The sequence below is a fragment of the Euphorbia lathyris genome, chromosome 4 (genome assembly GCF_963576675.1).
Source record: "Euphorbia lathyris chromosome 4, ddEupLath1.1, whole genome shotgun sequence".
NCBI classification, from domain to species: Eukaryota; Viridiplantae; Streptophyta; class Magnoliopsida; order Malpighiales; family Euphorbiaceae; genus Euphorbia; species Euphorbia lathyris.
In genome coordinates this window covers 30,593,891-30,611,353 of record NC_088913.1, presented here as the reverse complement: position 1 = coordinate 30,611,353, position 17,463 = coordinate 30,593,891, and positions in this window count along the sequence as shown.

Sequence of the window (17,463 nt, the reverse complement as noted above, 5' to 3'; positions counted from 1 at the left end):
GGACGATGATTTAAAGTGGAATTTTCTGTTGTCTACTTAGTATTTTGAAAATAAGAAATTGAAGGATTAAAGTTGCTTAAAAAATCATTATTTTATTAACCTGAGAAACTTCAATAATTTCTTGGTGGCAAAATATAAACTCAAATCAACCGAAATTATATCCAACAAAATTCTTGTAAATCCAGAGACAAATTATAATTTACTTTTAAAAGATTAACCTTTAGTAAGTAAATATATCTGTTTTATATATATATATATATATATATATATATATATATATATAGAAAAATGGTTGTATTTTTATTCGATGAAAGAAGTACAATAAAAAAAATGTAAATGTGGGGAAGAGGTTGTAAATGATTGAGATAACTTGAACATAATTTATTATTATTATTATTTTGTAATAGATCAACTGTATATGCTTATGTAGAAACCGGAGAACGTGGAAGATTTCGAATATTTAATTAATTGAACACAATTGAACATAGTTTATTGAATTATTTACAAACTCCAACCAAATCATCTCTAATCCCATCAGAAGAATAGAGTTAAGAATATTCCTAGTAGGATGATAAATTTTTTAAAGAAAAAAACACTCTTTCTTATTGATTATTTCTGGGAAGAAGAAAAGCATATACAGAATGTATAGTTGGTGACTATAAATAAAAGAGTAAATAATTATTTAGTTTCCGTGTTTTCACTTAAAATAATATTAGTTGATCCACATATATATAAACTATTTAGTGTTTTTTGTCCCTAGAAGCAATATTATCAGAACCGAATCGGATATCAAATCGGATTTATAACTGGATCATGAGTCATTTGATTGGATCGGATGGTTCGGATTGATCAGACCAGATGACATAATAAATAAATAAATAATATTTATACATATAATTAATTTAAAACCTATTTCTATTTAGTAGAATGACACCTAATGAATATAAGTAATATAGTAAGTTGCCTATTTTACTAAGAGAAAATTACATAGAATATCATGTTTCTTATTAATTTTACAATTAAAGTTAGTGAAATTTTGAATTTTATCATAAACCTAAAGTTTATTCCAAATTTGTCATAATATGGTTACCGGCCATGTTTTTTTCATTGTGACATAATATGTTTTGTACAATTTAATTTCCACTAATTCTTTTCTTTCTCTTTGCCAATTATGATTTGCTTCCATTGTGACATAAAATGTTACTTAGGCCTTTGAAATTATTTGGGTCAATAAAAGCTAACTTAGCCATCATCTTCCACAGAGTAATTTCTGATATTAGATGTACTGAGATTGGGTTTGGTCGAGATTCGAATCTTACCTTAATCTGGAAACGCTCCTGAAAATTCGTGGAATTAAAGTTAGTAGTAAAGAGGAGGATGGGAATAGTCACTATTGGTCTTTTACAAACAATGGTACTTATTCCTGCAAATCTGCATTTGAAGCTTTCAGTCTTAACTTGGATACCCCTCCTTCAATCTATTGAAAGAATATTTGGGTCTTAAAAATTCCTTATCGCATTAGGAGCTTCCTATGGCTTAACGCAAAGAATAGGTTGCTTACTAATATGGAAAGGAAGAGACGTCATTTAGTTGAGGCAGATACTTGTTGTAGGTGCAAAGTTCAGGCAGAAACCATCTGTCATGTTCTTAGGGATTGTGCGAAGAGTAAGAATGTGTGGAAGAAAGTGATTCCGAGCCAGTTGCTACCTAACTTCTTTCCCCACTCTGAAAACAATTGGTTGTTAAATGGTGTTAATGGTGTGTTATTGCCTCAGATGGAGCATGGTGCTATCCTCTTTGCCGTTGTCTGTCACCACCTTTGGCAGTGGAGGAATACTGAGGTGTTTGGAGAAAAAAGCTATAGTGATTCCTAATCAACCTGATTATTTCTCCAAGAAAATTAACACTATTATCAATAGCTTCAAAGGGGATTATTTAGCCAGTACTAGCCAGAGATATGTTGAGCATCTTTTGGGTTGGAGTAGACCGAGGGAAGGGATTGTGAAATTAAATACCGATGGCTCGTGTCTTGTGGACGGCAGAATTGCGGTTGGAGGGGTTCTGAGAGATGCTGGGGGCAATTGGGTGTCTGGCTTTACTCAGAATCTGGGGATGGGCTCTACCTTTTCTGCTGAGCTCTGGGGTATCTTCTCTAGACTTAGATTGGCCATTAACCTGGGGCTGAAAAGGCTGCTCGTGGATTCTGACAACCTTGAAGCAGTTAATATGATTGCTAACAACAAGGCTATGTGCTTGAGTAGCCAAAACCTTGTTAAAGAGATCAGAGGATTGTGTTTTTCTTTCGATACCATCTCCTTTTGTCATGTGTACAGGGAGCAGAATAGGGTGGCAGATCGCCTTGCTGCGGAGGGCCATGAAAGGATGTCGGGAATTTCAACCTTCTCTTCTCCTCCGAACTTCCTTTGTTCGTTTCTGTCTGATGATTGGGTGGGGGTTAGCTTCCCTATGCTAATCCCGGGTTAGGTGTTGGTTTTTGTTGTTTCTTCTTTCCCTTTCCTACAAAAAAAAGATGTACTTGATCCTTTCAAAGCTTTTTCTTTGATTGTTGGTGAAATTTAGAGAGGGCTCTCCTCCGCCTACTGAAGTGGAGTTGCACAGGTTCCCGGTTCAATTATGGTTCACGACGGGTTTTTCAACATGTATTGAACCAGTCAAGCTCGGACCGGACTCCTCACCGGTTCCCGGTCCGAGCTTGATAACATTACCTAAAAGTACAAAACTACCCTTGGTATGTAAATAAACCACTTTGGGATTTGTGATGCCAATAATTAATCATTGGATTACATCGTCTCAGGTTGCTGACACAGTGGAATTTGGATCTGCTATGAATTTGGATTTACTTTGGTATGTGGTAGAATGTAGTGTAGGAAAACAAGCATATAGTGTAGGAAAACAAGCAGGGAGTGTTGAAACACCTTTCCACATGATTTTGATTTGACAAAATTATTTAAGTAAATGATAAAAAAAAATCTAATACATTAAATTTAAATGCTTTGATTTATTCACATTAATGTTTGAGTTATTTGACTTGTAAGACATTAAGATAAAAAGCCTAAAGGCCCACAAGAGAAAGTCAAGCCCAAGTCAACAGATCAAGACCTCACGGCCCAGGAAGACAAAACGCAGTCGTATCAAGTAAAACGACCGCTCAGCATGAAGAAGGATCGAGAAGCTTTCTAACAAAAGCTTCAAGACGAAGCTGCTGAGTTGAGCGACAAGGCAGTCAGGTCAGCGATAGAACAGAACCAACTTGGAGACAAAGTATTTCTACTTTGGGTAAAGCTCAGAAGACGTTGAAAGCTGTCTGGAAGACTTTACTATAAATGTGCAAACATTCTGTTCATCTGACGAAAAGCTGCTGAGCACTGCCGAAGACAGAAGATGCAAGAATCTCATTGGCCAACGACACTGAGCATGTCCTGAGTGAAAGCGACAGGAAGCCGTTAGCCTCCAACGGTTATTTTGAAATTTGAAATTACCGGTGCTTGAAGTGTCACTATAAATAGGCCTCTCAAATGCTTCATTTGATGCAGATCTTCAATTACGTCGAAACGCTGACCAAATTCATACTTGAAGTTCTGTGAGAAAAGCAAAGCAAATCTTACACCAATTCCAATCATTGTGTAAAAGTCTAGAGTGATTTTATTCATCTAAAGTGTCTTAGCAATTGTTGTTTAGGACAAACACTTTATCATTTCTAGAAGAATAGAAAGGAGAGGCTGAGTACTCGGTTATAGTACTCAGCGATAGTTATAGGAGTGAGTAGAGGTATAGAGGAAGGTACTCTTGTATACTCAACTTCTATTGTAAAAGGTTTCGTGCTCTACCTTTAAAGAGCTCAGTAGAGAATTCAAAAAGCTCGGAACGTGTTCCGAAGACTGGACATAGACGGAGAGGCCGAACCAGGATATGTCTACTGAGTAACATATTTCTAACCCTTAAACTCCTTTATATATTGCTTGCTATAAAACCGACTAAGTAACGAACTCACGCTGAGTTGAGTGCACTAAGAAGCTGAGTTCAGGAATAGACTCAAGTGCTATCTCCTGACTCAAGGAAAGAAACAGACTTAGTCACCAGTTGAAAAGAAGTCAGCCTTAACGGACAAAATTACTTAGCGCCGCTGTGTAAACCTTTTCTAAAAGAAAAGAAGTCAGCCTTAACAGACAAAATTTTAAATAGTTCTTATCCCCCCTTTGGAACTAACATTGTCACGTTATACGGGAACAACAAGTGGTATCAGAGCTTAAAAGCTCACTGAGCAAGATATAACTATCTTGAGGTGATCCCCACAATGGCTGAGAACAGCACTCATTTCCTCCCAGGAAATCAGAAACTCAGATTTTACCTGAGGGACTGTCCATTACTCGGCCTCCTCTGTTCTTTGGGTCTAACTATACCTTTTGGAAGAACAGAATGAAAAATTTCATTTAGGCAACAAATATGAGTGCATGGCTTTCTATAGTCCAAGGCCCATTTGTTCCTATTAAAACTATTGATGGCCAAACGGTTGTTAAAGCTGAAACTAAGTGGACAGAAGATGACCTCAAGAAGCTACAAAATCATGCTTCGGCTATAAACATGCTTCACTGTGCGTTAGATGCTGCAGAGTACAACAAAATTTTAGGTTGTGAGTCAGCACAGGAAATCTGGAAGAAACTGGAGGTCACCTACGAAGGAACCAACAAAGTTAAGAAGTCCAAGGTGAACCAGCACATGAGGTTATTGTTGAAATACCTTTCCACATGATTTTGATTTGACAAAATTATTTAAGTAAAGATATTCTAACACATTAAATTTAATAAGCTTTGATTTATTACACTAATGTGTTTGTTCAATGTTGAGTTTAATTGTATATAAGACATTGAGAATAAAAAGACCAAAGGCCCATAAAGTGGAAGTCAAGCCCAAGTCAACACATCAATATCATTCGGCCCAAGAGATTGAAAATGGAGCCGTATCAACTAAAACGACGACTCAGCAAGAGAAGGATCGAGCAGCCTTCGTGGCAAAAGCTTCAAGATGAAGCTGCTGAGTTGGACGACAAAGCAGTCTGGACAGTGGCAGGAAATGTTCAACTTCCAGACAAAGTATTTCCACTTTGGGAAAAGATCAGAAGGCGCAGAAAGCTGTCTCGTGGACTTTTCTTTAAATGGCGAGACATTCTGCCGAAGACTGACGAAGACAGAAGATGCAAGAATTCTATTAGCCAACGACGCTGAGCACGCCCAGAGTGACAACGACAGGAAGCCGTTTCCCTCCAACGGTTATTTTGAAATTCGAAATGACCAGGTGCCTCAAGTGTCACTATATAAAGGCCATCCATTTGCTTCAATCTATGCAGATCTTCAACTAGCAATTACGCTGACCAAATTCATACTCGAAGAATCTGTGAGAAAAGCAAAGCAAATACCTTACACCAATTTCCATACTTTTGTGTAAAAGTCTAGAGTGATTTCCAATCATCTAAAGTGTCTTAGCAATTGTTGTTTAGGACAATCTCATTATCATTTCTAGAAGTATAGAAAGGAGAGGCTGAGTACTCAGTTATAGTACTCAGCGGTAGAATAGGAGTGAGTAGAGGTATAGATGAAGGTACTCTTGTTATACTCAGCTTCTAGTTGTAAAATGTTTGATGCTCTACCTTTAAAGAGCTCAGTAGAGAATTCGAAAGCTCGGAACGTGTTCCGGGGACAGGACGTAGGCATAGAGGCCGAACCTGGATAAATCTGCTGAGTAATATCTTTCTAACCTTTAAACTCCTTTGATATATTTTGCTTGCTTGAAAACTGACTAAGTAAAGAGATCACGCTGAGTTGTGTGCATTGAGTATCTGAGTTCAGGAATAGACTCAAGTGTTATCTCCTGACTCAAGGAAAGAAGCTGTCTTAGTTACCAGTTGACTAAGCTAGTGTCTTAAATTCACTCAGCGCGCTGTGTAATCCTTTTCACTATAAAAGAAGTCAGCCTTAACGTACCAGAATTTTAAATAGTTCCTATCCCCCCTTGGAACTAACTTGTTACGTTATAAGGGACCAACAAGTGGTATCAGAGCTTAAAAGCTCACTGTGTAAGGTTTAACTACCTTGAGCTGATCCCCACTATGGCTGAAAATAGCACTCGGTTTCTCCCAGGAAATCTGACAACTCAGATTTTACTTGAGGGTCTGTCCATAACTCGGCCTCCCCTATTCTTCGGGTCTAACTATACCTTCTGGAAGAATAGGATGAAAAATTTCATTCAGGCTACAAATATGAGTGCATGGCTATCTATAGTCCAAGGCCCATTTGTTCCTGTTGAAAATGTTGATGGCCAAACGGTTGTCAAATCTGAGACCAGATGGACAGAGGATGATCTCAAGAAGCTACAAAATCATGCTTCGGCTATAAACATGCTTCACTGTGCGCTAGATGCTGCAGAGTACAACAAGATTTCAGGTTGTGAGTCAGTGCAGGAGATCTGGAAGAAGCTGGAGGTCACCTACGAAGGAACCAACAAGGTGAAAGAGTCCAAGGTGAACCAGCATATGAGATTGTACGAGCTGTTCGAAATGAACGATGATGAAGGGATCTCAGACATGAATGCAAGATTCACAAACATCATCAACGAGCTCAAGAGACTTGGGAAGATCTTCACTGAGGAAGAACAAGTCAAGAAGATTCTTAGGAGTCTTCCTAAAAGCTAGCAAGTGAAGAAGACTGCTGTTGAGGAAGCTCAAGACTTAACCACCTATAAATACGATGAACTCATTGGCTCACTGCTGACCCATGAGATCTCAATGAAGAATTTCGAGGTGAAGGAAAAGTCTGAAGACAAGAAGCAAAAGTCTCTTATCATGAAAGCTGACTCCACTGATGGGAGCTCAACAGACGATGAAGAGATGGCTATGTTTACCAGAAAGATGAAAAGGTTGTTAAAAAAGAATCACAAATATTCTAAGAAGCCTTACAAGAAGTTTGATAAGTACAAAGCTGACTCCAGCGACAGCAAGTACAAGAAGGACAGCTCAAAGCCCATTACATGCTTTGAATGTCATCAAACTGGCCATATTAAGTCAAGTTGTCCCTCGCTGAGGAAAGAAAGGAAGAACGGCAAGAAGGCAATGGTGGCAACCTGGAGTGATAGTGATGATTCATCATCATCTGAAGCTGACGCCACTGAGTCAGCAAAGATTTGTTTCATGGCTGGCGAACTTGCTGAGCCATGTGTTTCTGAGCATGCTGACCCCTCCATTGCATCTGACGATGAGGAACATTTAACTGAGGTAATATCACTAACCTTGCTCAGAAATGAAATGGTTAATGCCCTGAGTGACCTCTACATACTTGTCAAAAAGTGTAATAAAAAGGTTAGAGCACTCAGCAGGCGATGTGACGAGGTTGAGGAGGTCAAACTGAGTGACCTTCGATATCTTCTTCAGGACAACTCAGATTTGCATAGTAACATAGGAATTATGCAAAAGTTTGTCTCCGAGGTCCAATCAGATTATAAGAAACTGAGGAAGGACGTCTCATCAATTTAGAACCAACTTAAGGTTCCGAATAAAAGAAATAATCCTCTGAACACTGAGTACCGAAGTACTAGTCAGCAGAGATGGAATCCTCAGCGGAATGTCCAGTGTGACTTCTGTGGGAAGAAAGGACACACCACAAAGGTGTGCTGGCACGCTCAGTACTGGGGTGCTGACCAGTCAGTGAGACATCCTAAACGGAAGGTCAGATGTGACTTCTGTTGAAAGAATGGACATACTGTCCAAGTATGTCGTCATAAAATAAAATATGATGCTTTACCTGTTGAACCTAACAAGCAATGACCCAAAAAGAATTGGGTACCTAAAAGCAACTAGCTATATTGCAGGTAAGCCTGAGGTGTGCTGAGAAGTCAAAGATGTGGTACATTGACAGCGCATGCTTGAGGCATATGACTGGTGATGAAACTCAGTTCATCACGTTTGAGCGTAAACGAGGAGGAAGCGTAAGTTTTGGAGACAACAAAAAAGGTAAGATAGTAGGTCAGGAACCGTTGGTGGTAATCTTACTATTGAGTCTGTCTCCCTAGTCAGCGGACTCAAAGATAACTTACTCAGCGTAGCTCAGCTATGTCACAATGGGAGAAAAGTTATATTTGATGACACTGGATGTAAAATATTCGAGGGTAAAACAAATGAGTTAATTTTAACTTCCCCTCGTATCGATAATGTCTTCATGCTGAACTTAGAAAAGAAGTTTTCAAAAACTGTATGCTTAGTGTCCAAGGAAGAAAATTCCTGGCTATGGCACATGAGACTTGGTCATGTAAGCATGGACCTCCTGGCCAAATTAGCAAGAAAGCAATTGGTTGAGGGACTGCCAGAACTTAAATTTGAAAAAGATCAATTATGCCACGCTTGCCAAGCTGGAAAACAAACCAAACAATCTTTTCATAGTAAAAACATTGTCTCAACTAAGCGTCCATTAGAGTTACTACACTTGGATCTCTTCGGTCCAGTCCAGCCGTTGAGCTTGGGTGGAAGAAGATTTTCCTTGGTCATTGTAGATGACTTTTCTCGGTACACTTGGATCATCTTGCTGAGTAGCAAGGATGAAACCTTTGAGACATTTTCAAATTTGGTAAGAAAACTTGAAAATGATAAAGACCTAAAGTTGGCTCACATTCGAAGTGATAATGGTGGAGAATTCAAGAACCAACAGTTTGTTGAATTCTGTGAAACCAACGGCATTAACCATAATTTCTCTGCTCCTAGAACGCCTCAACAAAATGGGGTTGTTGAAAGGAAAAACAGAACCTTGGTTGAAATAGCCAGGACAATGCTGAGTGAGCATAGGCTTCCAAAGTACTTTTGGGGAGAAGCTGTTAACACAGTGTGCTACATTCTTAATAGGGCTCTAGTTAGACCCATATTAAAGAAAACCCCCTACGAACTTTGGAAAGGATGAAAGCCCAACATTGGATACTTTCGTGCCTTTGGCTGTAAATGTTTTATTCTAAATACTAAAGACAGCCTTGCTAAGTTTGACTCAAAAGCTGATGAAGCTATCTTTTTAGGATACTCAACAAACAGCAAAGCATACAGAGTTTTCAATAAACGAACTCAGGTCTTAGAAGAGTCGGTACACGTTGAGTTCGATGAAACTAACCCTGCAGGAACAGACAAGCAGCTGACTGAGGATGATCCATACACAGCCCCTGCTGACCAAGAAACAGCCGCTGAGTCACTACCTCAAGGGCTGACCAAAGGTAAAAGCGAAACTCAAATTGTTTTCACTGACCAATCTATACTTGCAGAGATTGTTGAAACACAACTAGCTCAAGACATCACTCTACCAAAAGAGATCAGAATACCAAGAGGACACTCAGAGAGTGCCATTCTTAATGCTGCTGAAAACACCCTGATGACCAGAAATCAACTCAGGAGATACCTCAGCAATGTAGCATTCGTCTCAGTTTAAGAACCAAAGAACTTCTCTGAAGCTGAGCACGATGAGTTCTGGATGAGTGCAATGCAAGAAGAACTTGACCAATTCAGAAGAAATGAAGTATGGGACTTAGTGCCAAATCCAAGAAGCCAGAAGACCATAGGAACAAGATGGGTCTTCCACAACAAGCTAGATGAACAAGGGAACGTAGTCAGGAACAAACAAAGACTTGTAGCTCAGGGCTATAGTCAGCAAGAAGGTATTGACTACGGTGAGACCTTCGCCCCAGTGGCAAGGCTAGAGGCTATAAGAATTTTATGTGCATATGCAAGTTATATGAATTTTAAATTATTTCAAATGGATGTTAAGAGTGCATTCCTTAATGGAGTTATAAACGAGGAAGTTTATGTTAATCAGCCTCCAGGGTTTGAGGATCCCAAGTTCCCAAACCACGTTTATAAACTCAAAAAGGCTCTGTATGGTCTCAAGCAAGCACCACGTGCTTGGTATGAGAGGCTGACCAGTTTCCTGCTGACTAGAAATTATGTCAGAGGTAAAGCTGATACAACCTTATTCATTAAGAGGAAGGGTAAAGATACCCTACTGGCTCAGATATATGTGGATGACATTATTTTTGGTGCCACTAATGAGTCCATGTGCAAGGAATTTAGTAAGAAGATGCAGACTGATTTTGAAATGTCAATGATGGGAGAACTCAACTTCTTCCTTGGACTTCAAATCAAACAAGGGAAAAATGGCATCTTCATCAGTCAAACTAAGTATGCTAAGGAGATATTGAAGAAGTATGAACTTGAGAATTGCAAGTCAATATCTACTCCTATAGGCACTGACACTGTCCTCTACGCTGACGAAAATGGTAAGTCAGTAGACAGCAAATTGTACCAAGGTATGATTGGCTCTCTACTCTACTTAACTGCTAGTAGGCCGGACATTCAGTTCTCAGTATGTTATTGTGCTAGATATCAATCTAACCCTAAGGAATCTCACCACATAGCTGTAAAAAGAATCCTTAGATATTTGCAAGGCTCAGTGAATGCAGGTTTATGGTATCCCAATACTTATGATTTCACACTCATTGGATACACTGACGCTGACTACAGACGAGACAAACTTGAACGAAAAAGCATCTCAGGAGGATGTCATTTTCTTGGGAGATGTCTTGTGTCTTAGTTCAGCAAGAAGTAGTCGTCAGTAGCCCTGTCTACCACTGAAGCTGAATACATTGTTGCTGGAAGCTGTGTTGCTCAAGTCCTCCGGATTAAGCAACAGCTAGAAGATTATGGTGTTCAAACTAAAACAATTGAAGTCAAATGTGACAACAAAAGTGTCATTGACCTATCAAAGAACCCAATCCAGCACAGCAGGATGAAGCACGTCAGCATAAGACATCACTTCATCAGAGATAATGTACTCAATAGAGAGATCAAGCTGACCTATGTCCCAACGGATGAGAAGCTTGTTGATATCTTCACAAAGCCACTGGCTCGTGAGCAATTCAACATACTTAGAGAAGCCATTGGTATGTTTAATCCTCTTCAATAAATTTCAAGTATAATATGTGATATATGCATGCTGAGTTGATTACCATGCTGAGTGATTTGTGCTAAATCAATAACTATTACATGCTAAGTAGATATACACGCTGAGTGGTTATCTCAAGCTGAGTTACTAAGCACACAAACAATTCCTTTGCGTAAAACTGACTACTCAGAACATTAAACGTTTAGAATTCTTAATACTGAGTAAAGATCCGTTGCACAATTAATGCTAAACACGCGAATTAAATAGCCACCTAGGATGACGTAAGCGCAATAATTAGAAAATACATGCGCCGATTGTGTCATAAATGCCAGAATCGTTGTCGGTTGAGTATCTCGAGGCCAAACCGCCACCTCAACGCTGCAGATCAACTCAACACCTCTATAAATAGTGGACGAATTCCCACTTGTACCTCTTTGCGCTTAGAAATTTCTGGTATTCCAACCCTCTATTTTCTAAAATTCCCAAACTTCTTAAATTTCTCTGAAAATCATGTCGGATTCTCAGAATCTCTCCGGAGGCGGTTATGACGACAACCACTTCGATGAAAATCCATCGTACCAAACTGAGCAACAACACGAGGATACCTCAACTGAATCTCAGGAAGAAGGTCATAATAACCATTCTAAGGTCACAACACCTAGCAAAAAAAACCCACGCTGACCAAGCCACCTCCTCAAAAGGGAAACAGAAGCAGGATAAGGGAAAGAAACCGATGGAACGTACCTACTCCCTAGTTTACAACAGCGTAAGGGGATATAAGGTTGAAAGCTGAGAAACCCTTTTGTGAGTGGATCTCAAAGAACGGCTGGACCGAGCTGTTCTCGACTCGAGAAGCCACCTATCCTGAGTTAGTGAAGGAGTTCTACGCGAACCTAAGAGTCCCTGATGACAACCGGGATTACATGGTCACCAAGGTTCAAGGGAAAGATATCTTCATCAACCCTCCTTACCTTGCCAAACTACTAAAGCTGAAAACCGAAGGAGCTAAACTTAGAAAATCGGGTGATCAGGATAAAATTGACTATCCCACTGAGTTTTGCAAGCCTGTCGGTCATGCCGGGGAAATCTCGAGTACCTCCATGGGTCAGAATCAAAAGATGGCCCATTACATACTGACCAACTTCCTTTTTTCCCAAGGTCAACTCCACCAACTCAGCGTCGAACTTCGAGCAATGCTTCATCTGGCACATGCTGAACTACCAGCCAATCAACATGCCAGTCTTTCTAATCGGTGGTTTTCAACGGAGCACTGGAACCCTTAGGTTAGGCTCCCTCATTACCAGAATCCTTAAGGATCATCAGGTGAGCCTGGTTAAGGAAATTGACGTCTGGGGGACTGAGATAACTGCTGCCATTCTATTCGGTTTGGTCTACGATCAACCAATTGTCCCTAAGAAAGGTAAAGGGGCCGCGGATAAGGAATCTCAGGGCATGCTGACCAGAGAAGGAAAGAAAGTAAAGCAAGCTCGCTCTGACAAAAAAAGAAAAGCTGTTCAAACCTCTTCAAAAGACGTTGACGATGTACCGAAGAAGATTCGGTTTGTGACAAAACATAAGGATACTGAAGCTGAGCACGGTCAGGTTGGACCTAAGTCAGCGGAAAACCTCAAAAGGCAAGCTGAGCCTAAAGAAGAAGAGAAAGAGGACACACCCGAGCAGCCTCTGTGAAAGAAGAAGAAGCCTTCCTCTAGGTTGAATCCCATCAATGTCGCGCCTATTGACTCAATAATCTCTGAAGAATCACATTATGTGAGAAGTCTAGGTATTGACCTTGAGCAACCACCAGTTGAACAGGAAGAAGAAGAACTTGGTAATCTCGGAGGTCAGTTTGACACTGAGGAGATTGTGGATGATGAGTAGATAGAGACAGTGAATGCTGAAACTGAGCAAGTTGAAGCTGAGCCAACCACTAAGGATCATACTGATCAAGAGGACCACTCATCTTTTGAATCCCTTGACTCAATCCCAGCTGACCCTTCTCCACCAAAGGCTAAGAAGTTCAAACGCCTCAAGAAAAATGCTCAAAAATCTCCAGCTATTGACCTTCTGGATGATTCACCTTTGAGAGATCCTATTACTTCCCTCACTGACCTACAATTCAAATTCTTTTCCAAGAACACCGAGCCTTCTCCAAGGCAATCAAAGAAAAAGCAAGCCTCTGTTTCTCAACCTAAGGAACATGCCGACTCAACTGCTGCCCAAGGTCAAGTTAATTCCGAGCAAGTACTCGAAGTTCCTGATGCTCAACATACTAGGATAGCAAAGGAAACACCTGCTCAGGTCAGTGCTGAAATTCCTCAACTTCCTAAATCCAGTCAGCTTCAGCCTAACTCTGAGCAAGTACACAACTCTGCCGATCAATCTCTTCCACAACCACAAGTGCAGAATAACAACTCAAGTCCAGCCGCTGATCATGCTGGCACTTCCAATACTGAGCAGAACCAAACACCCCCACCATCCGGTTCTACTCGTACTCCGGAAACTGGGCCAAACAATGATGGTTCCTACACCTACTTGCATGCCACTGAGTCTGGTCGAAGAATCATTGGCTCAGCTCAAGCTTTGCTTCAGGACCTTCAACCAACCAATGTCGACGCCGCTGGGTCTGTTCCTGTTGAGCCAACTCAACTTTCCTCTGTCACTCAACTTCTTACATAAATCAAAGGTCTTAAGGATCTTCTGAGTGTCATGACATCTATCCAGTCTCAACAGCCCAAGCAGGAATCAATAGTTAAGCTGGCCGAACTCCAGCTGATAATGGTCAACCACATGAACTCTCTTCAGGGTCAATTTCAAAACCTGTCACCTGCGAACTCCATGTATGCAACTTCTGCTGAAGTTCAACAACTATTTACCTAGCTTCACTCTGAGCAAGCCAGAACCAATGCTCAACTCTCTTGCTCCTCCCAATGCTCCATTGAGCAAATTAGTGAGGCTGTCCGTCTACTCAACTTAAGTAAGGAAGAGATGGAAACTGACCAACTAAAGACAAACGAGCTTCTGCAATACTCCCAATCCATCTTCAAAAAAGCGCGTCACATGAATGCTCAACGTCAGTTTTATGACTCGGCTTTGCTTAAGATGTTTTATCAAGCATGTGCCATGCTGACTGATACTATAACCTGGGTTGGAAAGTCTCAAGAATACATTCTGAGCATGCTCAGTGCCTCGGTCAGCGTTCCCAGTTCTGTCTTGGATGATGGTGTTCCTGTCTTTGATGGTCTAAACGAAAGCACGCGAAAACTTAAGGCATATTCTGTGCGTTTAACTCGTGCTGCTCTCAACGGCACCTTCATTGCTCCTCCTCCCGATGGTGGCAAAACGGGGGAGAAAGCTCAAGCTGATAGAACTCAACATACATGAGAAGCGCCTGGAAATCAGCAGAAACAAAAAGGAAAAGACAAAGAGCATTCTGCCCAAGTTCACAAGAAAAAATAGCTTGACTTGATCTGCTAGACTTAGCTTTTAAAACTTGTATTCTTTTCCTGATGTATTTTGTTGTGCTGACCATTAATCCAAAACTATACATGCATCTCTTTTTCAAATTGACTAATCTTATGTGATGCTTACCTATATTTTTTATACTAAACACTAACGTATCTTCATTAAATCAACTGTGCTATTTGTCTACATTGCTTTATGATTGTCTGATGTGTTGATCAAAACGTTGACCTCTTTTATATGTCTTCTTAACTAAAACTCATTGAACAAAGAAATACTCAGCGTACTCCGATATCTAAATCTTCCACATAAAGTGAGTTAAAAAGAATATGTTCCATGAGCTGACCTAATTCTGAAAACTGACCTTAGATTTACTTGATTAAACCTTGAAATGTTTAAAGTAAAACTAAGTCAGTAGCTTAAGTCAGTAGCTCAACCCTTACGGGGGAGTATCTTGAAAAATAAGGTCAACTATCAAGGGGGAGCTCAACACTGAGTTCTTCACTGAATATTTTTGCCAATATCAAAATGGGGGAGTTTGTTGAAACACCTTTCCATATAATTTTGATTTGATAAAATTATTTAAGTAAATGATAAAAAAAATATTCTAACACATTAAATTTAAATGCTTTGATTTATTCACACTAATGTGTTTGTTCAATGTTGAGTTATTTGACTTGTAGGACATTAAGATAAAAAGCCAAAAGGCCCACAAGAGAAAGTCAAGCCCAAATCAACAGATCAAGACCTCACGGCCCAGGAAGACAAAATGCAGTCGTATCAAGTAAAATGACCGCTCGGCATGAAGAAGGATCGAGAAGCTTTCTAACAAAAGCTTCAAGACGAAGCTGCTGAGTTGAGCGACAAGGCAGTCAGGTCAGCGGCAGAATAGAACCAACTTGGAGACAAAGTATTTCTACTTTGGGTAAAGCTCAGAAGACGTTGAAAGCTGTCTGGAAGACTTTATTATAAATGTGCAAACATTCTGTTCATCTGACGAAAAGCTGTTGAGCACTGCCGAAGACAGAAGATGCAAGAATCTCATTGGCCAACGACACTGAGCATGTCCTGAGTGAAAGCGACAGGAAGCTGTTAACCTCCAATGGTTATTTCGAAATTCGAAATTACCGGTGCTTGAAGTGTCACTATAAATAGGCCTCTCAAATACTTCATTCGATGCAGATCTTCAATTACGTCGAAACGCTGACCAAATTCATACTTGAAGTTCTGTGAGAAAAACAAAGCAAATCTTACACCAATTCCAATCATTGTGTAAAAGTCTAGAGTGATTTTATTCATCTAAAGTGTCTTAGCAATTGTTGTTTAGGACAAACACTTTATCATTTCTAGAAGAATAGAAAGGAGAAGTTGAGTACTCGGTTATAGTACTCAGCGGTAGTTATAGGAGTGAGTAGAGGTATAGAGGAAGGTACTCTTGTATACTCATCTTCTATTGTAAAAGGTTTCGTGCTCTACCTTTAAAGAGCTCAGTAGAGAATTCAAAAAGCTCGGAACGCGTTCCGGGGACTGGACGTAGGCGAAGAGGCCGAACCAGGATGTGTCTGTTGAGTAACATATTTCTAACCCTTAAATTTCTTTATATATTGCTTGCTATAAAACCGACTAAGTAACGAACTCACGCTGAGTTGAGTGCACTAAGAAGCTAAATTCAGGAATAGACTCAAGTGATATCTCCTGACTCAAGGAAAGAAACATACTTAGTCACCAGTTGACTAAGCTTGTGTCTTAAAACTACTTAGCGCCGCTGTGTAAACATTTTCTAAAAGAAAAGAAGTCAGCCTTAACGGACAAAATTTTAAATAGTTCATATCCCTTGGAACTAACCTTGTCACATTATACGGGACCAACATGGAGCTCTGGCGTGTACAGTTCTCAGAGTTAAATATTTATATGATTAGACTTTTTGGACGGTTTCATTGGGTGACAACCCAAGCCTAGGCATAAATTTCTTTGATGAAAAATCATTAAATTTTTTGCGACGAAAAATATAAAATCGTCCAATTTTTGTGACGAAAAATGCAAAATCGTCTAAGTTTTTATGACGAAAAATGCAGAAGCATCACAAAATATATGTATTATTTTCATGATTTCTTTGAAAAACGTAAATTTTAATGTTCCCGACTCGTAATCATCCATTTTCTGTGTTCTTAAGTTGTCACACATCAATTATTGTTGTTCGGATTTGTGATTTTGGAAAGGGAATTTTCAGTTTTTGATCAAAATTATGAAAAGGGCCAAAAAAATCCAAATGAAGGCGATGATAAGTAAAACATGGGTGGTATTTAACAATCCACTATTAAAAGAAACCAGGCTCAAATTTGGATCACCAAATATTGTTATACATATCTTATCACTAAACTAGTTTTTCATCGCAATAATATAAATTTATATATCATAACTAATTTTTAAACATTAAAGATTTAAAATATTATTTGTTTTTATATTTTTTTATAGTTCTATAAATAATTATTAAAAATATTATTGTTGGTTTGAACATTTAAATCGAACCTTTGACGTATTGTATTGGCATAAATTTATATAATGCACATTATATTTAATACGTGATATTTATATATATATATATTTTACTATTTACTTGTTGTACTTCTTCTTTGTTCATTTAATAGAGATAAACATTTTCTTAAAATATATATATATATATATATATATATATATATATATATATATATATATATATATATATATATGCATTATTTTGGAATTAGGTATTTCAATCAAACCATAGATCCATTGTGATTATTAGAGTACAATAATAAATTTGATTAACACTGTTAGCTAACGTGATACATTGATTTTAATGATTTAACACGCTAATTTTTTTAAGTTTACTGATATGACATAATGAAATATTGAGTTTTAATGACGTGGAATATTAACTTAATTACTTTCTATATTAACTTGATGGGTGCCCGCTATGGTTACTTTGTTTTTTACAAAGTACCGTTACTTGGTAACCATAGCGGACACCTGACTTGATGAT